Raw genomic sequence first — 23315 nt, 5'->3', positions numbered from 1 at the left:
ACCTGTTTTTATAAATAAAGTTTTGTTGGAATACAGACATGTTCATCCATTTGCATATCATCTATGTCTGCTTTTCATTACCATGCAGACCTGTATAGGTGTGACAGAGACCATATGGCCCACAAAGCCTAAAAGACTCACCATCTGGTCCTTTACGGAAAACATTTGCCACCCCCTGCCCAAAACACTACCCTATTCTACCTCAATATATTTTCTGTTTTCCAAACTTCAGACTTTTTGGACCTTCAGCTGACATAATCATTCTTAAGGTTAAGGTGCAAAACTAGTAAGACAAATAGCTTTCATTTCACATGCTATCTGCACTCAGTTAGCAACAACCTGGATCACTATGTTAAAGAGGCAGTGAGGCTGCCCAAGCTCAGTGGGAAAGAATGTTACAATTGATTAGAGATGTCCACCGTGGGCACTGAAAGTGGTAACTTGCAGCATGCATGCTGTACATTTGCTAAGCCTGACTGTAAAATACATAAAGTTTAAGACTCTTTTCAAAAACCTGTTGAATACTATAACAAAATATGGATATAATGCACACATTTTTAACTGCACCATTAAAAATACATCAGATTTTGCTCCAAAGGCTGTGGAAGTTATTGTAATAATATGCAAATCCTTCACATTCATAAAAAAGTATAGAAAATAAAACCATTTTATGATTTTATCAGAGTATAATACAGGCCAATTTTGTCATGTTTGTACATAAGATTTCTGAGATTGATGTCTGCTCTTGAAAGAATACTAATAATGTTTCAAATGCTATGAGCCTATATTTTACCAGTTGAAAATGTCTCTATTATTAAGATACCTTTCAAAGATCCTAACTCTAATCTTTGGGGTATTGTTTTCACATTAACACCATTTTCCCACAATGTTAGTTCCAAAACAATAGCCCAGAACATATTAATAATAGAAATTATTAATATATTTGCATATTTACATTATTATTTAAAAGAAAAAATGTTATTCTATGCAAAAGAAAAATGGTACAAGAAAATATATGTATATGTTTGTTATCCTAGGCAGACGAAAAATTGCAGATGAAAATTTCTGATGTAAGTAAGAAATAGTTAAATAACAAAACCCAGTAAAGCCAGATGTAAGCAGCAGGGCTGCCAAAGAGAGCACTGCTGGTGGCACGAGAGAATCAACCCCAGAGAAAGATCCTAGAAGAATGAGGCAAGGATCAGCCGGGTATACCCAGATGTGGAGTTTTTCTCACCATTGTAGTCCCCACATGAACCAAGCCTGGCATACAGAAAAAAACTCCATTAATATTTATGGAAGGAAGGATAGAAAGCATGCAAGATAAAAGTGAGGAAAGGCAGAAGTTCACACCAAAAAGCCAGAGATTGCTAAACCATTCCAACAAAGCTGTGGCTCCATTCTAATTACCAGATGGTGGTTGTACATAATAGTTGGGGACAGTGACTGGCAGTAAATAAGTTTTTCCATCAAAAATGAAGATGACTGAGGAATCAGCCAGCATCTGCCAAAGGACTGACTTGCTAAGGACTGGAGCAGCTCTGCAAAGGACATACAAGTTCTTAACACATGAGAAGCAAGTATTTGTCTCTTTCAGTTCCATATGCACTGGCACTAAATATTATGAAGACAACCATACACCCAGGAAAAATAAAGATCCTTGAGACTTTTAACCTTGATATGCAGGATGAAGTTTTAGTTATTATATGGTTTTGTTTATTTATTATGGTTTCAATTATTAAATGGTTTCTCTGGTAACCCTGTATTAATAATACTTAGTAAGAGGCAAGGAGGATGGGCAGAATATCTGCTCTACAGCTGATGATATTTGTCCAGACATGCTGGGTGAAATGTACCAACAAAGCAAGATAATTCAGAATCTAACACAGAATCTTTTAGAATTAGGGAATATACGTTTATGCCCCCAAACTGTAAATCTCCTGAAAATATAAGCCAAAAATGTGTATATGTGGCATTTTTATGAGAAGAGATTCCAGTACATTCATCAGAGTCCCAAAAGTATTCAAAACCCATTCCATTCTCTTAAAATACTAAGAACCACACTGCATTGCTTTTACAAACTATAGGTCATTTGTGGGGCACACATTTTAAAATTAAATAAAATAGAAAGTATAAGAGTGTAACACTTGTCATAAGGGTATTATTTCTTCAAACTTGCTCCATCAGTTGTGTGTGTGTGCATGTATAGCAAGGTAAGTATTTTCATACTGAGGTCTGTGTCAAAAAATTTGAAAGTCACTATTCTAAGGCATTAAAAATGGCTAGATTCAGTTAGTTGTCAAGAACTCAACTTTGTAAAAACAATTAAGTGATCTGCATTACCATTAAGTGATCTGTGGGTCCAGTGGGCATTATACTGTCTTGAGTGGCATATGATCCACCAAAATGAAACTGCTATTATTACTGAACTACGATCGTACAATATTCAGAAATGAAAGTGTATCTCTACCAGGCCCTCTTGATCTTAAAGAGACCAGGGAATATGAAGAGGTTGCCATTGCAAGAACTCAGCACACCAGGTATTTCTGGGAAAATATTAAATATTGAGTGAAATGTTTAGGAATGAAAGAGTGCAAATATTTCTCTGGGATAATGGAGTCTTCTAAGTACCTTGTAAAGTTATCAGGAAAGGAAAGTCGTCCCTGAGCCCAGGAGTTCAAGACTGTGATGAGCTATAATCATGCCACTGTATTCTATCTAACCTATGGCACAGACAAGACCCTAACCCTTAAAAAAAAAGTTATCCCTAAACCTAGTCTAAACCTGGTCTAGCAACAGTGAGTTTTAGAGAAATTATTTTCTTTACACAAAAGAAGTAAAAGAGCTTGAAAATTCTGTCCTGACTGCTTGGGTATAGGAGTGTCACTCTAGTTCCAATTATAGCAGTGTCTGATACTATCTTCTGTTCTCTTCTAAGCCTCAATATAAGAAACATAAATGGTCCCGGTATTGAGATATTGGGCTTATTGTCTAAAATATTACTAAAGCACTTTATAGGTTTGAGTTGTCCCAGTCAGTGCAAAAATTTCAAAAGTTATTAGGCTCTACACCAGACTACGACCCAACCTACAAAAGACTAGAACTTATCCTCTCAAATAGGTTCTGACTTGGGGTTCAAGTATACCTGAGATCAAAGTGAAGTACCATACTGAGATTCCCCATTCCTCTTCCCCTCCTTGGCTCTTAGAATGCTCACTGCAGAAACTGCCTGACACAGGAAAAAAGATATACAGATACTGACATACAGGGATTCCTTCCTCACAACCCCTAGAAAGAAAGCTTAGATCCTCACCAGGTCACTTTCACTATTTGACACAGAGCTTCTGACAGAATTTTTTTTTTTTTTTTTTTTTTTTTTTTCCTGTAGCAAAGCACTTTTATGACAGAATTTTTTAAACATCTCATTCTTAAATAGGAAAAGACAGGCAAAGGTAGCAAGACAAGACTCAAAAGTGAAAGAGAACAAAACAGGTGGAAGAAAAAGAACTCAAAGAACACAGAAAGAGGGCCAGGAGCAGAATTATACACATTTGTAAAATATCCTCTGAGAGTTAAAAAAAGATATCATATCCATGAATTAAGAAGCTACATAAGGCCGGGTGCGGTGGCTCACGCCTGTAATCCTAGCACTCTAGGAGGCCGAGGCAGGTGGATTACTCGAGGTAAGGGGTTCCAAACCAGCCTGAGCATGAGCAAGACCCCATCTCTACTATAAATAGAAAGAAATTAATTGGCCAACTAATATATATAGAAAAAATTAGCCGGGCATGGTGGTACGTGCCTGTAGTCCCAGCTACTCAGGAGACTGAGGCAGTAGGATTGCTTGACCCCAGGAGTTTGAGGTTGCTGTGAGCTAGGCTGACGCCACGGCACTCACTCTAGCTTAGGCAACAAGGCAAGACTCTGTCTCAAAAAAAAAAAAAAAAAGCTACATAAAAGAATATTCAGAAACTAGAAAATTAAACTTAAAATTTAAAAATAAAAATTTAAGCAAAGGAGTCAGAAGAAAAATTGGGGATGTCTTGGAAAATAGACAAAAATGACAAAAAGATGGAAAATGGGAGTCAATAGATGAGAAAATTGAAGAATTGGTCCAAAAGGTCTAACATTTGTATAACAGGAGTTCATGTTAAAAAAAAAAAAAAAAAAAAAAAAGGTGGGGAGTAAAGAAAATAAAAAGGAAGAAATTAGAAAAAAAGTAGTTTACAGAAAAGGAATTTTAGGGAAAAATACTAGTAATGACTTTCTGAAAAAATAAAATTTTAGATAGTTTTGTTAAAAAAACAAAAATGCAAATACAGATAAAAAGTAAAAAGTTAAGATTCTTGGCCAGGTGTGGTGGCTCACGCCTGTGATCCTAGCACTCTGGGAGGCCAAGGCAGGAGGATCACTTGAGGTCTGGAGTTCGAGACCAGCTTGAGCAAGAGTGAGACCCTGTATCTACAAAAAATAGAAAAATTAGCCGGATGTGGTGGTTCATGCCTGTAGTCCAAGCTATTCAGGAGGCTGAGACAGGAGAATCGCTTGAGCCCAGGAGTTTGAGGTTGCTGTGAGCTAGGCTGACATCATGGTGCTCTAGCTCATTATCATAGATACTTACATTGTTATCAAGCCCAGTGCTCTAGGGACTTGATGGCAATCTCTGGACACTATGCTGTATCTCAAAAGTTGTTCTGTCAGCAGAGGTGATGGATTTGTCTTGCCCTGGTCTGATGAAGCCATGAGTGATTATTTGGGAAGATAGTGTATCAGTGAATAAAATGAGGAGTAAGCCAGTTGGCCAACATGAAGATTAAATACTGACCTGGATATTCACTATAACTAAATTCTCAGCAAAAACAGCTTATATTCTAAAAACAAGTAGGAAATCTTTTCACTTTCAGCCTGAAGCAATGGAACACCCCAAAACATCAATACCAAAAAGAGTAAACTACCCAATAGTTTTGGAATGAAACAGGACAGCAAAAGATTTGGAGAATCTACTGTAACTCCTTCATTATGTTAAAGGATGACCCTTTGTAACTGATGCAATAATTACTCAGCATTAAGATAGTTATGTGATCTATTTGGCATTTCACTATCATGAATATACATCAAGGAACTCGGTAAGGTTAAGGTATGACCTTAATAGCTAACTCACAACTAAACTGTAATATACAAGTAGAGGCCAATATAAATGTTAAGCTTCTATAAATTAATAATCTTTGCTGTATCATCTTTCAGTGAGCCACAAACTAAAGGATAGATTATATAATCAATTTAGGTCCAAAATCCCTAGTACACTGTTGGTGGGAATGTAGATTGGTAGAGCCATTATAGAAAACAGTATGGAAGGTCCTGAAGAAATTAAAAATAGAACTACCATATGCCCCAGCAATCCATCTTCTGGGTATATACCAAAAGATGACATAACCACCTTGTAAAGATACCTGCACTTTCATGTTCATTGCAGCATTATTCACAAGAGCCAAGACATAAAAACAAACTAAATATCCACAAATGAATGAATAGAGAAACTGTAGTGGGTGTGTATATGTGTGTGTGTGTGTATAATGTGTGTATATTTTATATATATATATATATATATATATATATATATATATATATATATATATAATGTAATATTATTCAGCCTTAAAAAGGAAGGAAATCCTGCCATTTGCCACAACACGGATGGACATGAGGATATTATACTAAGTGAAATAAGCCAGGATGCAGAAAGAAAAATATTGCATGATCTTACTTACATGTAATTTTTTAAAAAGAGCCCAAATACACAGAGAATGAAACAGTGACTACCATCAGTGTGGGGGGGGGGAGTGGGGGAGGGAGTAGTGGCAGTAGTGGGAGAAGTTATTAAGAGATATGGGTCAAAGGATAGAAAATAGCAGATTTGTGGGGTGAACAAATTTAAAGATCTAATGTACAACATGAAGACTAAAGTTAATAAAGTTGTATTAGGGATTTTTGTTAAATAAGTTGGTTTTAGCTGCTCTTATCACAAAAAAAGTAATTATGTGAGATGATAGATCTATGAATCTGCTTTACCATAGTAACCATTTTGCTATCTATATGTATATCCCATTACACTATCTATATGTTGTAAGCATCAAATATACACAATAAAATTTATTTTTTAAAAAATTTAGGTTCAAAACAACATTTCACAATGGAACATAGATGAAGCAATTAAGGGTCTCTAAAGAAATAAGTTATTATACCTTTAAAATATGAATTGGATTAAATTATATCAATTACTTGAGAAATGTGTACATTTCAATGAGCATATTATTTAAAAACTGACCTAATTTACTAATGAAAGAACAAGAGGCTTTTGAAATCTTTCCTTCTCCATAGAGGGTTTTTAAAAAATAGTTATCGGTTTCTTGACTCAGTACTATAATACAGTTTTACATTCCTTGCTTTATCTGCAGAAGCAAGATAACTCAGTAGCTATTGTCCAGGTAGATTTTCATTTCACCAGACTATAGTTTTATACAAAGTAAATTTCCTAACTTCAGAGAACTTAACAACTAATCCTAATCAGAAACTCTCAGGCAATGCCAAGAAAAAAAACCTAATGAATAAAATTCTGTTTAAGTACAGTATGAACAATTCCTCACAAAGTAGCTTTTTCATCAACTCCAGTGCATTAAATATATTCCATGCTTATCTTTATATCACTGTATATTTTAAAATAAAAATATATAAAACTATACAGTCCTAAATTAGTTGTTATTTTACTTTTCATTTGTTTCAAATGTTTCACAACTTAAGACTTATATTTAAGCCCCTCCAAAAGACTCAAATAGTATTAAAATACTACTTTCAATTTAAAGAGTAAAATATCTGGAAAATTAAGGTCACAATGTTAGAGAGTCTAATGGAGTATAGATTTCTGCTTGAAGTACTTCAACCAGAAACCTCAGCAATCTTAAATTTGTCTCTCCTGGATATAATAAGTTTTAAAGCTTCGAATGAATTTTCAGACTATGTTTCACATCTCTCATAACTTCAGAAAAGGATGCAGCAGAGAAGCAAAGAGAACAGTCTCTGTAATAATGGAATTTTTACACAGTACCAATAAGTTATAGAGCCTTTAAAACAAAAGATGAAGAGGATCATTCTTAAAGGAGGAAAAATAATAAGTGTTAGGTTTCTTTGTAAGAATTTGTTCTTAGGTACAAAGTACCTTGCAAAAGATCAAGAAATAGTAGCTTCTTTGACTCAAGATATCATAAATGGTACAGAATCATGATTAAATCAACTACTAATTTTTAAAATGTGTTTTATTTCAGTATTTCTATGACAAATACAGCTGGTTCCATATACCATTACAAAACCTATGTCAATTTTCTGATAAGGCACCACCCAGGAAATATTTACAGAAATATATACATGAAATATATACAAATTTGAAATAGGGAAACAACACAGAATATATTTTTTTAAATGTGCTTTTAAAATGTTTGTCATCTAAACCAGTGTTTCTCAAACAGGAGTGATTTTGCCTCCTAGGGGACACGACGTCGGGACATTTTTAGTTGCCACAACTGGGGGAGTGCTACTGGCATCTAGAGGGTAAGAAATGGGGGATGCTGCAAAACATCTAAAATGCACAGCAACCCTACAACAAAGAATTATTCTGTCCAAAACGTCAATAGTGCCAATGTTGAGAAATCCCTAACTAAAACAATCCCAAGCACATGATCAAATATGCTTGAATGATGAAAAAATACTTGAATGAATGAATTTTAATAAATGAAAAGATTTAGTTTCTACTTTTTATAGCTTATTACCTCCATCAATTTGATGCTGCCTAAAACAGACTCTGTTTCTGTTCTCAAGATATTTATCTACTCATTCAGCAGATTCCTTTGTGGTATCAAACATGACCAAACAGATGAAAAATCACATATCCATTAAAGATCTTGCCATATGATACTGTTCTAAGGAATCTAAAAGAGGGACACGTATTGGCCATTTAGTTGTAATTCAAATTAGCAAGTCAAATCATTTCAAATGTCTTCAGTGATTAAGAGCTCAAAAATATATTTTAACTGTAGAAATTAAAACACTATTATTTTCTTTAGCCACATTTGTTCATTAACCAAGATATTTCAATTTATAAGTCAAGACCAAATAGCTAAAACTGAAATACTGTTTAGAAATACTCCTTGTGTGAACAATGCAACCATAAAAGGTTAAAAAGCCCACATGATCTTTCTAAATAGTAATTCACAATTTATAATTCAAAATAATCTTAAAAAAATTTTTTAAACTATGGTGTTCCTAATTTAATATAATATGAAAACTGCCCTCAGAATGGAAGTCAGGTTTTTATTAATATGTCTAATTTTATCCAGATTTCCATATATCCTTAACTATTATCTAGTTAAAGATTGATTTTATTAACAAATACTTAGAATGGTGATTGTCTCTCAAAGGAAAACTTATGGATAATTTTTATTTTTGCTTTATAGTTTTTAAATTTTTTTGAGTTGTTTTACTATATACATAATAATTTTGTAAATAAAGGGAATGATATATCCAAAGAAAAGCCTCTGAAAATTCATATATACTCATTAATCTATATAGATTCAATATTACAGGGTTAAATGTGAAGAACGATAGTTAATCATAAAGATATGGAATTCCTGAATGAATTCCCTTAAAAGAACCTACCATTTATATAATGGAGAAGAGTGAATATAACTAAAAGAGACTTATAAAGAAATGCTTCTAGCCAAAACAATAACATTAAATGAATTACAAATACTAAGTCAATCATAAATGTTTACACATTATTCTGCTACTGTACTCTGTTTTAGTTGTCCTTGGAGACAAATATCTCTACAAGAAATATATCATTGCCTCTTATATTTAAATATTGCCCTGAGAAAATGTTATTCCAATAAGAAATACTCTAAGAACTGCATCAGCTAAAGCCATGACATAGTCCTACTTACAGCCATAGATTGAAGAGCAATCTAAAAAGGTGTTCAAATGTTTATTTGAGAGAAGTAAAAGGCACAACTTCTCAAAGAAAAATGGTTTTTAATAAAAACTTATAAATAGGAAGGTGTCTGCCAGAAGTATAAGTCGAAATGAACCAATGAATAAGGAAATTCTTTGTGGGATTATTCCAAACTCATCAGAAGCCACATGCACTTGGAAACCCAAAACAATCAAAATAAGTACATTACTTAGACATGCTTTCAAATCTATTTCTCCCCACTAGGAATCGACAACCAGTGAGGGTGTTGATTTGTTCTTTTCATTCTTTTTTACAGCTAAATGAGCATGCAAACCTTCAAAAGAGAGGCAAAAATAGAAATGACAGCAGTGTTTATGAATCTAAAATAATCTCTATCTTGCTGAAATGGGAAAAAACACATAAATATCTCAATTGAGTAGTATCTTTTTATAAGAAAATATGAATTTAGGATTACTAACATTACAAAGGATTTATGTACATATCAGTCCCCTGATGCATTTGTGTAAAGATCATCAATTACTCTTTCACTAGCCACCTACAATTAATGTATAAATTCCTTCAACAAATTTTTATTGAGAGCCTACCACATGCAAGTGACTGTATTAGGCATAGTGAAAGAAGTAAAGACTCATTCTTCACAGGCTCTGGCCTCAAGAAACTTATAAGCTTAGTTAGGAAGATAAGACATGCCCAGAAATAACTTTAAAACAAGGGAGATGAATAGCCAACATGATCTTGAGCAAAAAGAACAAACCTAGAAGAATTATACTTCCTAATTTCCAAATACAGTCAATGGGTCACTTAAAATGGGAATATATTCTGAGAAATGCATCATTAGGCGATTTCACCATTATGTGAACATCATAGAGTTATATAAAACTGGATGGTCCAGCCTACTACATACCTAGGCTATATGGTATAGCCTATTGGTCCTAGGCTACAAACCTATACAGCATGTTACTATACTGAATACTGTAGACAATTGTAACACAATGGTAAGTATTTGTGAATTTAAACATATATAAACATAGAAATAGTCCAATAAAAATACAGTACAGGTGACAAAAAATGGTACACCTGTGTAGGGCACTTATCCATGAATGCAGCTTGTAGGACTGGAAGTTACTCTGAGGGTGTCAGTGACTAAGTGGTGAGCATATGTGAAGGGCTAGGACATTACTGCATACTACTATAGACTTCACAAACACTCTACACTTAGGCAACAATAAAGTTATTAGAAAAATCTCCTTCAATAATAAGTTAAATTTCACTTACTGTAACTTTTTAAAATACACAATAGGACACAAGCTATCAAAATCTATGGGACACAGCAAAAGCATTCCTCAGGGAAAAATTCATAGCCTTAAATGCCTACATCAAAAAGACAGAAAGATCACAAATTAATAACCTAATGTCAGACTTTAAAGAACTAGAAAAATAAGAATGGACCAAACCCAAACCCATTAGAAGAAAAGAAATAATGAAGGTCAGAGCATAATTAAATGAACTGGAAAACAAAACAAAACAAAATACAAAGGATTAACAAAACAAAAAGTTGGTTCTTTGAAAAGATATACAAAATCAACAGATCTCTTGCTAGATTAACCAAGAACAGAAAAAAAGGATCCAATAAGCTCAATTAGAAATGAAGAAGGTGACATTACAACTGATACCACAGAAATACAAAACATCATCCATAAATACTACATAAATCTCTACACACAGAAACTAGTGAATGTAGAGGAAATGGACAAGCTCCCGGAAACCCACAACCTCCCAAGACTCACCTGGGAAGAAAGAGAATTCCTAAACAGATCAATAACAAACAGTGAGATCAAAATAGTAATAAAAAGCATCCCAACAACAACAACAAAAAGCCCTGGACCAGAAGGATTCATAGCTAAATTCTATCATTCCTACAAAGAAGACCTGATTTGCATAATACAGAAATTATTCCATAATATGGAGAAAGAGGGAATCCACCCCAACTCAATCTATGAAGCCAGTATCACCTTGATACAAAAGCCAGGGGAGGACACAACAAAAAGAGAAAACTACAGACCAATATCCCTTACAAATATAGATGTAAAAATCCTCAGTAAAATACTAACAAACTGAATTTAATAGCACATAAAAAAATAATCCACCAGAACCCAGTGGACTTCATCCCAGCAATGCAAAAATGGTTCAACATATGTAAATCAATAAATATGATTCACCATATAAACAAAAGCAAAAACAAAGATCATACAATCATCTCAATAGATGCAGAAAAAGCATTCAACAAAATCCATTACCCTTTCATGATAAAAACCCTCAATAGACAAGATCGGGTACATTCAGGGTGATATGGTCATAGACAAAGACATAATAATTCTAAATATTTATGCAACTAACACAGGTTAACCTAAATTCATAAAGTAAACCATACTAGGTCTAAACAAAGTGATAAACAGCAACATAGCAATTGCTGGGGACTTCAACACCCGCTGAAAGAACTGGACAGATCTTCCAAGCAGGAAATAAATAAAGCAACACTGGACTTAGACAGGACTCTAGAGCAAATGGGCCTAACAGACATTTATAAAACATTCTACTCAAACACTACTGAATATACATTCTTCTCATCAGCACACAGAACATTCTCTAAGATTGATCACATCTTAGGCCACAAAACATGTCTCAACAAATTCAAAAAACAGAAATTATACCACATATCTTCTTAGACCACAGTGGAATAAAATTAGAAATCAAGTCCAACAGAAACACTCAATTCTACATGAAGTCATGGAAATTAAGCAACCTACTACTGAACAATGATTTGGTCAAGGAGAAAATTAAGGTGGAAATCAAAAGATTCCTCAAATTAAATGACAAAGGGATGCAAGTATTACCAAAATCTGTGGGATTCGGCAAAGGCAGTCCTAAGTGGAAAATTCATAACCTTAATTGCCTACATCTAAAAGACAAAAAGATCACAAATCAACACTGTATTGAATCATCTCAAGGAATTGTAAAAGAAAGAGCAAATTAATCCCAAACTCAGCAGAAGAAAACAAATAACTAAGAACAGAACAGAACTAAATGAAATCAGTAATAAAAGAATTATACAGAAGATTAATGAAAGAAAAAGTTGGTTCTTTGAAAAGGTAAACCAAATTGACAACCCTCTCACATTATTTACCAGAAATAGAAAAGAAAGGAACCTAATAAGCTCAATCAGAAATGAAAACAGAGATACTACAACTGATACCACAGAAATATAAAATATCATCTCTGAATACTATAAAAATCTCTATGCACATAAACATGAAAATGATGAGGAAAAGGATAAATTCTTAGAAACACACAACTTCCCTAGGCATATTCAGAAAGAAATAGAACTGCACAGACCAATAACAAGCAACAAAATTGAAGCAGCAATAAAAAATTTCCCACCAAAAAAAGTCCTGCACCAGATGGTTTCACAGCCAAATTTACCAGACCTACAAAGAAAAACTGTTACCTATGCTGTAGGAATTATTTCATAACATTGAGAAGGAAGACAACTCATTCTAAGAAGCCAATATCACCCTGATACCAATGACAGAAAAAGACCCAACAAAAAAAGAAAAATACAGACCAATATCCCTTATAAATACAGATGCGAAAATTCTCAATAAAATCCTAGCACACTGAATTCAGCTGCACATCAAAAACATAGTCCGCCATAATCATGTGGGCTTCATCACAGAGATGCAAGGACATTTCAACATATACAAATCTATAAATGTGATTCAAAGCATAAATAGAATCAAAAACAAAGACCAAATGATCCTCTCAATGGGTGCAGAAAAAGCATTTGACAAAATTCAGCAACCTTTTATGATAGGAACTCTTAAAAAATAGACACAGGTGGAACATACCTCAAAATTATAAAAGCCACACACAACAAACCCACACCCAGCATTATACTGAACAGGGAAAAATTGAAAGCATTCCCACTTAGAACTCAAATCAGACAAAGTTGCTCACTCTCGCCACTACTATTCAACATAGTGCTAGAAGTCCTAGCCAGAGGAATCAGGCAAAGGAAGGAAATCCAGGGTATCCAAATGGAGAAAGAAGGGGTCAAACTATTGCTCTTTACTGACAATATGATCTTATATCTAGAAAACCCCAAAGATTCTGCCAAGAGACTCCTGGAATTGATAAACAAATTCAGCAAAGTCTCAGGTTACAAAATGAATGTGCACAAATCAGTAGCATTCCTTTACACCAACAACAGTCAAGCTGAGAATCAAATCAAAGACTCAATACCTTTCGCAATAGCAACAAAGAAAATAAAATACCTAGGAATATACTTAACTAAGGAGGAAAAAGACCTCTACAGGGAGAACTATAAAACATTGAGGAAGGAAATCACAGAGGATATAAACAAGTAGAAAAACATATCATGCTCATGGATCAGTGGAATCAACACTGTTAAAATGTCTATACTACCCAAAGTGATTTACAGATTCAATGCAATCCCCATACCACAGAATACTACTCAACTACAAAAAACAATGGTGAACTGGCACCTCTTATATTATCCTGGATAGAAATTGAGCCCATCCTTCAAAGTGAAGTATCGCAAGGATAGAAAAACATGTACCACATGTATTCATCTTCAAATTGGTATTAACTGATGTCCCACAATTCGTTTAGGCCTTTTTAACTCTATCATCTTTTTTCTTTGATTTTTTCTTTTTTCTCTGATTTTTCTTCTCTGATTGGGTAATTTCATATGGTCTGTCTTCAAGCTTGCTAATTATTTCCTCTGTTTGGTCAAGTCTATTATTTGAGTTCTCTAATGAGTTTTTTAGTTCAGTTACTATATTATTTCTAGGATTTTTACTTGTTTTTTCTAAAAATTATTTCTATTTCTTTCTCAAATTTCTCATTTTGTTCTGGGATTTTTTTTCTTTTTTAGACCCTATCAAACAGGCTGGAGTGCAGTGGTACAATCCATAGTTCACTGTAACTTTGAATTCCTGGGGTCAAGCAATCCTCCTGCCTCAGCCTCCTAAAGTGTTGGGATTACAGGCATAAGCCACTGTGCTCAGCTGCAGGTTTCATTTAGTTTTCTATCTGTATCTTCTTGTGATTCCCTGAACTTAATGTTATGAGGATGATTCTGAATTCTTTGTCAGACATTTCACAGATCTTCAATTCTTCTAGGTCCACTGCTAGAGCTTTGTTAAGTTTCTTTCATTGATGTCATATTTCCTGGAGTTTTCACAATCGATGCTTGCATATTTGAAGAAGCAACCACCACTTCCAGTTTTTGCATATGTTCTTTGGTGGTGCTATACCTTACTTCTTAGTATTGGATCTTAAACCCAGGCCTGCTATTTCTTCCCATTCTGGGGAAGACTTAATAGTAAGCACTAGGACTAAAACACTATACCAGAACTAATTGCCCTGTCATTGTTCCTAGTCTGGAGAAAACTTATAGTGAACATTGAAACTAAAATGCTGTCCTAGAACTATATTGCAGCCTTGCTGCTGTTTCTCAGTCTAGAGAAGATTTAAATGGGCACTAGAATGTAATCCCAAACTTTATAGTTGTTCCCAGGTCAGGGGAAGTCCCGACGCAAGCACCTAAGCTTTGTGGAAAATCCAGCTAGGGATTCAGGCCTTCCCATGGATTATACCCCCTGTGGTGCTATGGCACTGTCCAGTCTCTTCAATGTGACATTCCAACTGACCAGAGGGCTAAAGAGCCACCAAAATCTGCATGCCAGTCACTATGATCAGCACCCTACTCTTTGCCTCTAATTCATCCCTGATGGTTCAGCCCTCCTGGCTCTCCCAATGTTTCCTGTGGGACAAGACCAGAGTGGACTTCCCACAAAGAAATGACCTTTTCTCTTACTGGTCATACCTTCTCTCGATTCTGTGAACCCAGGGGGTTTCCCAGATTCTCCCTGAGTTCTGGTGTATTCAGGGTAGTATTCTTATCTTTGAATAGTTTCAATTGGGGGTTTTTTGTTTTGTTTTCTTTTGTTTGGAGTTCTTTTTAGCCATGGGCACCACTGGTTCATGAATAGTTTCTAGTTGTATTTTTGTGGGGGAAATGATACTGGGGGATCTTCTGCTCTGCTATCTTGCTGACACCATGTTGCTTACTAAAACATTTTTACTTTATAAACTTTTTAATTATTTTTAACTGTTTGACTCTTTTTTAATAATGCTTAATATGCAAACGTATTATACAATTATATAGAAAATATTTTTCTTTATATCCTTACTATATATAAGTTGTTTTCCATTTTAAGTGGGTTTTTTTATTCTTAAATTTTTTGTTAAAAACTAAGACACAAACACACACATTAGCCTAAGCCTACACAGGGTCAGGAATAGCAATATCACTGTCTTCTACCTCCACATATTGCCCCTCTGGAAAGTCTTCAGGTGCAATAGCATTCATGGAACTGTTGTCTCCTATGATAACAATACCTTCTTCTGGATTATCTCCTGAAGGACCTGCCTGAGGCTGTCTCACAGTTAAATTTTTTTATATAAATGGAAAGGTACATTCTAAAATAATGATAAAGAGTATAGCACAGTAAATATATAAATCAGTAACATATTTATTATAATTATTAAGTATTATGTATTTTACATAATTATATGTGCCATACTTTTATACAAATGGCAATGCAGTAGGTTTGTTTACACTAGCATCACCACAAACACATAATGCATTGTTACGACATTACAAGAGCTATGACATCACTAGGTGATAGGAATTCTTCAGATCCATTATAATCTTATGGGACCATGTTATATATGCCTTCCATCATTGACTAAAACATCATTATGCATGACTGCACGTTATAAAGCTATTTATTAGGTCATTAAATATGAAATGTCCAATTTTTTATCAAAAGTGCCATTTATTATATCTCAAACAAAAAACAGTACCATTAATCAAAGTATGTGCCTAAACAGTTTTGCCATCTTAACAGTAGCTTGCTTATGCCAGCAGCAAAGAAGCCTGAAGAGTGAGTGGCGATGAAATCCTGAAAAGCGTTTTCCACAGGTTGCTGAGAATCGAATATTCTTCCTTGCAAGAAGTGGTCTAAAGTCTGGAATATGCATTAGTCAGTTGGTGCACTCTGGTGAATACACTGGATGACAGTTTCCAAGTTCAGATGCTCTAGTTTGATTTAGCAGTGTTGTTTATGTGACATGTGGTCAAGCGTTGTCTTGCAAAAGGATTAGCCTGCCTCCACTGACCAATCTCAGCTGCTTAATCACAAGTATCCTCATCATTTCATCCACTTGGTTGCAGTAAACATCTGCTGTAAACAATTGACCAGGTTTCATGAAGCTACACTGGATAATACCAGTACTGGACCACCAACAGACACTATTAGCCTTTTTTTTTTTTTGATGAATATTTAGTTTTGGACTATATTTTGGCACTTCATATTTATCCAACCATTGTGCCAAATGCTTGAGATTGTTAAAAAGAAATTTTTCATCACACGTAACAATACAGTATAGAAATGGTTCCCCTTTATGTTGTGACAGCAAAAAAAGCCAAGCTTCAAGATGATTTCTCTTATGACACTTGTTTAATTCATGTAGTACCCGAATATCCAGCTTCTTCACCTTGCCGATTTGTTTCAAATGGTCTAATACTGTTGGAATAGTAATGTCGAACCTTGCTGGTAATTCACACATAGGTTGAGATGGATTTGCTTTCACTACAGATTTCAGCTCATCATTATCCATTTTGGTATCAGGTCATTCACGTGACTCATTTTCAAGATTAAAATCACCACATGAACTCACTTATATGTGGAATCTTAAAATGTCAAAATCATGAGAGTAGAGAGTAGACTAATGTTTACCAGAGGCAGCAGTGGAGAATGGGTAGTTGTTGGTCAAAGGATACAAAGTTTCAGTTAAACAGGAAGAATAGGTTTTAAGATCTATTGCACAGCAGGGCAGCAACAGTCAATAATAATGAACTGTACATTTCAAAATAACTAAGAGTAAATTTCAAATATCTCATCATGAAAAATAAGTGAAGTAATGAATATGTTAACTAGATTGATCTAATCATTCCACACTGCATACATGTATCAAAACATCACATTGTACCCCATAAATGTATACAATTATGATTTGTCAATTTAAAATAATATTGATTTAAAAAAAAAAGAAGAAGGGAGAAGTGCCTAAAGAACAGTAAGAATAAAATGCCTTAAGAAGACAGAAGAAAAATAAGTTAATTCCATCTGGGCAATCAGAAAAGACATTTAGATTGAATGGTAACATTTAAAATGGCGGGGGGGAGAAAGAGATGAACAGGAAATTCCTAGAAAGAGGTAAACAGATTGTAAGGGCAGAGAAACAATGCAAACAAAAGTGGGCATTTGAGAAAGCACCCATGCTCATCCAGAAGTTCTGTTGACTAACAGAGAGTTCTGTAGAAAGAGGAGTAATTAAAGTTGAAGTAGGATATTAAAACTAGGGAGGGCCAACCTAGTTTGGGAAGGCTTGACCATGAGGCTGAGAAATCTGGATTTTATTGGGTAATTCGAGGGCTGATAAAGATTTCTGAGCAGGAAATTATCAAAGCATTATCAAGGTTGTGCTTTGGAAAGATCAATCTAGCAGTAATTGAAATAACTGAACATCAATCAAATGTAGATGATATAGCACAGTGAATATAATGTAAGCCTGCAGGAATTCAGGAATTCATTTATAAAAATATAATTTATATGTATCTTTTCAGTAACACAGCTCTATAAACTGTCTTGCTCATAGACTAGTACCTAATTATATAAGCATCTAAAAAGGTCATAAGTACTATAAAATGATATCACAAAACCTCTTGCCTCTGCCTGGAAATCCTTCTACCCCCTTTCCCTTCCAGTAAACTACTTATCCTATAGATTTCAGTTTAAATGTCACTTCCTCAGAAAGGCCTTTTAAAAATCACTTTTCCAAATTGGGTCCCCTGTTTTTCTCTTTCAAAGGAACTTGTTCTTTTTCTTTGTAGCACTTACCACAATTCATAATTATGTATTTTGGTCACTAAAGTCTATCTCCCCCACTAGATTGTAAGAGGAAGGACTGTGTTTTTGCTCATCATTGTAGTCTCCAGACCCTAAAATTATATAACACACAGTAGGCACCTAACAAATATTTATTCTATGAAGAATGAATGGTGCTCGCTTCAGCAGCACATACACTATTAATAAAATTGTAATAATACAGAGAAGATTATCAAAGCCCCTACACAAGAATGACATGCAAATTCGTGAAGTATTCCATATTTTTTAAAAAAGGAATTAATGAATGAAGAAAAAAAGAACAAATTTTTAAGGTCACCACTGTAATTCCCCTCTTTGTTAAATGTACTTACTATTCACTATGATACTTTCTTTCAAAGAGAAAATTAAAAGAAACCTTAAATTTCAAATTAAAGCCAAATTCCTAAGTACTAAAATCATAATAAAAGTCTATACTTCTACAAAGAAAACCTTAAAGCAAATATTGAAGTCAAAATATACATTCCTATATCTCATATTTACAAAAATAATTCATGGTGCAACTACTAAGTGAGCTAGAATAAGGAACAGAATCTGAGTACAAGAAAATCATTCTAAGATTATAGACTTGTAACTCCTTGATCCATGCATATCATGTTAGAAACTCAAAAAGGAACTTTAACATTCAGTGAGAAAGATTTTACTTTAAGCTAAATCATTACTGGAGTAGATAAAACCCCTCAAAGAAAGATAAATAAGGGTTTTTTTGGCAAATAATTCATTTCTAAATAATAAATAATTGATTTTCAATCACATGATATTTGTACTTAGGTACTTAACACCACAAACTTGGTGCAAGGTCTTCTTCATATAATAATATACAGAACATTAGCAATGTAATGAACCTTAAGTCATAGAAGTCCTGAGAAGTCCAAAGGAGTTCAACATAAGGCATTTGGGACCTTATCTCAAAATTTCTTCACAAAATTTTAATTTAGAAAATCACCCAATTCTCTAGTGTGCATGAACTAGAAAGACCTAAACAACTACCAGTAAGGAACTAGAGAAGTTGGTTTAAAACTGGAAATGTTAAGCTTAGTACAATAGAAAACCTGCAACAAAAGGACAAATATGATTCCCATCATTCATTTGGGGGGTGTTTGTGCAACCGAATTTTGCAAATCAAATGCATTACATAAACTTAAAATGAAAGGAAAAAAAGACCAGCATAGATCTGTTCAAGGAGATAGTTTTACCACAAGGAAATACATATGTTCCTAAAAATCACTACAGTATGCAAAAATAACACAGTAAAAAACATAGGACTTATGGGAGCAATGTAGTTAGGGACACAACACTCCAAACCTTAGTCAGTGACACACACACAACTCAGGAATGAAATAAAAGCTGCAGCATGGTTTTATACGTGTTAAATTGCTAGGAAATTTAAATATGGCACCTTACCTTGAAAAAGACCTGAAGTTTGCTTGTGGGTATGAGTGTCGGAAAGGTTGCAGCTTGTTAGTTAACTGTGAGGTGGTGGAAGGAAGGTTATCTGAAATCAGAGGGAAAGCTGTGACACCGGTTGAGGGTGCGTGTGGGTCATAATACACTGTGAACTAAAGCAGCTGGTAGGTATTCTAGGTGTGTGCATGTGTGCATTTTGTGTGTTCCTACACAGCTCAGTTCAAATGAGCATGGTATTCTCTGTTCACCTGGTGTTTCTGACAAAATTGTGCAAAAGCAAGCAAAAAATGTATGCTCAAATTGTTTTCTAATATATGAATGGTGTTGCAATAAATTCACATTTTCAAGACAGTTCTGTTAACAGCAGAACTGACTGTATTCACATTCAAACGGCTAATGCCAAATGGATACTGCAATAATCTCCCATAGGTCCAATGTCTTGAGCACAATGAAATCATGAGATTTTGAAGAATCACAGACTCTCCAATAGAAAAAAGTCACAATTTCTAAATAGATTTGTATAAATCATATGGCCAAACTGAGTGGTCTGCTTGCCTCCATGAACGTACAATCTTCTTCATAAAATCACTGCCCTTTCAAACAGTAAGTATATAGTGATGCAAACTCTAAACACCACTGGTAAATATAGCATTTGATCAAATCTAGTTTTTGCTCAGGAATACAGGATCTTCTTTTCCTGTCATCATCAGCATTGTCATTAACCCACCTTCTCACATATTCCCAACACCTTCAGCAGCCATTATGACAAGCAAAATGCAAAGCCAACAAACTGGCATAACCAAATTCACAGACCTTAGCAAAATATTTTTTTCCTGCTCTTGGTGACAGTTTCTAGATTGGTATCACAACAATGGCCATGTGGTAAAAATAGTGTTCACTAACAGATTTCATTTCATCTGTTTTTAATTAAGAAAATTCAACCTCGAGGAGAAATGTCTGAACATCTATTTATAACATTTATCAAGCATTATCTGTTCCATAGGCTGATAAGCATCAAGAGCTCTCAGTTTAGTACTTCATCCAAAGTAGGAGCTGACTAAATTTTTGTTGAAAAAACATGATTTGAACTTACTTGATTTGTTTTACTATTTACCCAAAATAATTTTATTCCCAAAACATAAAATTCCATTTTCAAAAGCAACATATTCGCTACCAGTTAAAAGATTATTTTTATTTTTAATTATTATAAAATTAGAAAATAATTGCTGTAATAAAAATTGGAAAATAAAAATAAAAGTCTACAGTAACTCCATTCTTCACCTCAGAGAAAAACTACTTTCAATGGTTCTTGTGCATTATATAACATTCTAAGTACACATATATAAATATAAATTATGTATTATTTACTGTACCTATTCCCACGTAATTTACTTTTTCCTATATATTATAATCTGAACATTTTTCCATTATCAGTATATGTATATATACACATAAAATACATATATTTATATATCTTTTGTTTTAATGGCTATATAATATTCTAAGGTATATAAGCACTCTAAATTATTTAACAAGTTCATATCAACAGTCAAGTAAATTGTTTCCATATTGTTTCTGTCATAAATAATGCTATAAGCAACAATCTTTTTCATCTATGATTGTATACTGAGATGAATATATTCATATATTCTTAGCAGTAGCATTGCAGAAATAAAGGTGTGAGCATTTACAATTTTGATAAATACAAACTTGCCCTCAAGAAAGGAGATATGAGAGTGCCTATTTTATCATATGATTCCTATTAGATATTTTCATCTTTATCAATTTGGTAAATGAAAAATAGCATCTCATTTTAATTTCTACTTCCTTAATTATAAGTGAGGCTAACTATGTTTTCAAATGTTTACTATTTTTATTTTCCTATAAAATATCTGTTCATATTGATTTTTTCTCATCTTTTTCTTGTTGACTTATCATTGTTCAATGAATATTAACGATATCAATCCTTCTTCTATCAAATACATTACAATTATTCTTCCCCACTTAGGTTTTTGTTCATTGATTCTTATCAAGATTTTGCCACGCAAAATGAAAGCTTTTAGTTTTTATGAAGTCAAATTATTAATCTTTTCCTTTATGGTCACTGGGTTTAGAATTGTGCTTAGAAAGACTTTCTCTATCCCAAGATTATGAAACTACCCGTGTTTTTTCCTTAAAATAATAATAATAAATAATAGGTAGTTTTTATTGAATGCTTACTCTGGGCCAGGTTACTATTCTAAGCATCTCAAATACATTATTGCATTTAATCTTCACAACAACCCTAATAGGTGGGTAGTATCATTATCTCCATGATACAGATGAAGATTCTGTAACTACACATGAGATTTAAACTTATCTGAGGTTGCACAGCTGGTATGTGGCAGTGCCAAGATTTCAACTCAGATCAGCAAATTCATCAACGTTAGCATATATCTACAGACTCTCTCTCCACTAAGATAAATGAAGAGTTCATGTGCTTTTACATATCTCTACCTATTCTATCTTCCCCACTTTTTATCTGTTAAATAAGTCCTTTATTCATTATTAATTTTACATTTTAGTCTCATTATATGCACAGATATTGAGACTTGACTTAGCATATATTTAAATAGATTCCATATGCCCTGCCAATTGTCTCATACCTCTGCTTCTCCATTTTCAAGTTCTTTTTCTGTTTTTTTATCACTTAGATGATTTATTTTATTCATGAGGCAATTTTGGGGGGACTACAGGTCCTTGAATATTTGATAATATTGTTTGTTACATTTATGCATAAATAACAGCTGGACCAGATATCAAATCTGTGGGTCACACTCTTTCCTACCCACACACGCCCCACCAAAGCTCTAGAGACATTGTTCTACTGCCTCTTGGCTTAAGCTATTACCATGATGTCTGGGGTTAGTCTGATTTGCCCCCCTTGGGGTGACTTGCTTTTTTTGCCTGGATGCCTATAGGATTCTTTTTTAAATTGTGAAACACAAATAACTTTACTGTTATATGCTTACTCAGTATTGATTACCCTGTTTCAGTTTTTCTAGATCTCTGTGTTCTTTTAATCTAAAGATTACTAATCCCTTTAATCTCTGAAGGTTTTTTCTCTATTACATATCTGAAATGTTTCTGTTCATTTGCTCTGCTCTCTTTTATTAGGCACACCAATAACACATGTGTTGGATATTCTCTGCCTATCTTTATTATATATATATTATTTTAGATAGAACTCTTAGTTTCAAACTTACTTAAACTAGCTTAGATAAAATGAATTTATTGTAAGGACATTGTAGTACCTCATATAACTCTAGGAAATGCATAAAGTGCAACTAGGCCTCAAGGTTAAGCTGAACAATTAAGGCTGTTTATCTCAACCAGGACTATTTATCCCTTGTCTCTTACTTCTGCTGCTGTGTGTTGGCTTGGCTCCCTCTACCACAGACAGACCAACTTCCTACAAGGCATGGAATATGGCTGCCAATAGCTCACATCCCATGATTCTCACCACCAGAGAGAGACTGCCTTGCTTTCCTTAATTCCAATTTTTAAAAACCCTATATTCCCCCTTCAATTTCTCTGAGTGATATAGATGTATTTTTCTGGAATTTATGTTTCCCAAAATAACTCTGAATCTGAAATGTACTTTATCTGTATCATTAAAGTAATTTAGCCAACTTTGCCAATTTATTGCTTATTCATTTCTGTTCATTTGATTCTGGTCAATGGGCTACAAAACCCATTGTCATTTCTTCTTCCTTCTTCCTCTCCACTTCAATGTAGGTTAGAAGTCAAAAGAT

At 33.9% G+C, this 23315-nt stretch overlaps 1 protein-coding gene and 1 pseudogene across 2 annotated transcripts in view; one reads left to right on the top strand and one right to left on the bottom strand.

Moving 5' to 3' along the window:
- Positions 1 to 23315, bottom strand: part of STK33 (serine/threonine kinase 33) — a 161572-nt gene that overhangs the window by 102420 nt on the left and 35837 nt on the right. The window lies entirely within an intron of this gene.
- On the top strand, positions 18231 to 18343 carry LOC142870755 (uncharacterized; annotated as a pseudogene).

The sequence above is a fragment of the Microcebus murinus genome, chromosome 4, assembly GCF_040939455.1.
Source record: "Microcebus murinus isolate Inina chromosome 4, M.murinus_Inina_mat1.0, whole genome shotgun sequence".
Classification (NCBI taxonomy): domain Eukaryota; kingdom Metazoa; phylum Chordata; class Mammalia; order Primates; family Cheirogaleidae; genus Microcebus; species Microcebus murinus.
This window is presented reverse-complemented; position numbering and strand designations above follow the sequence as displayed.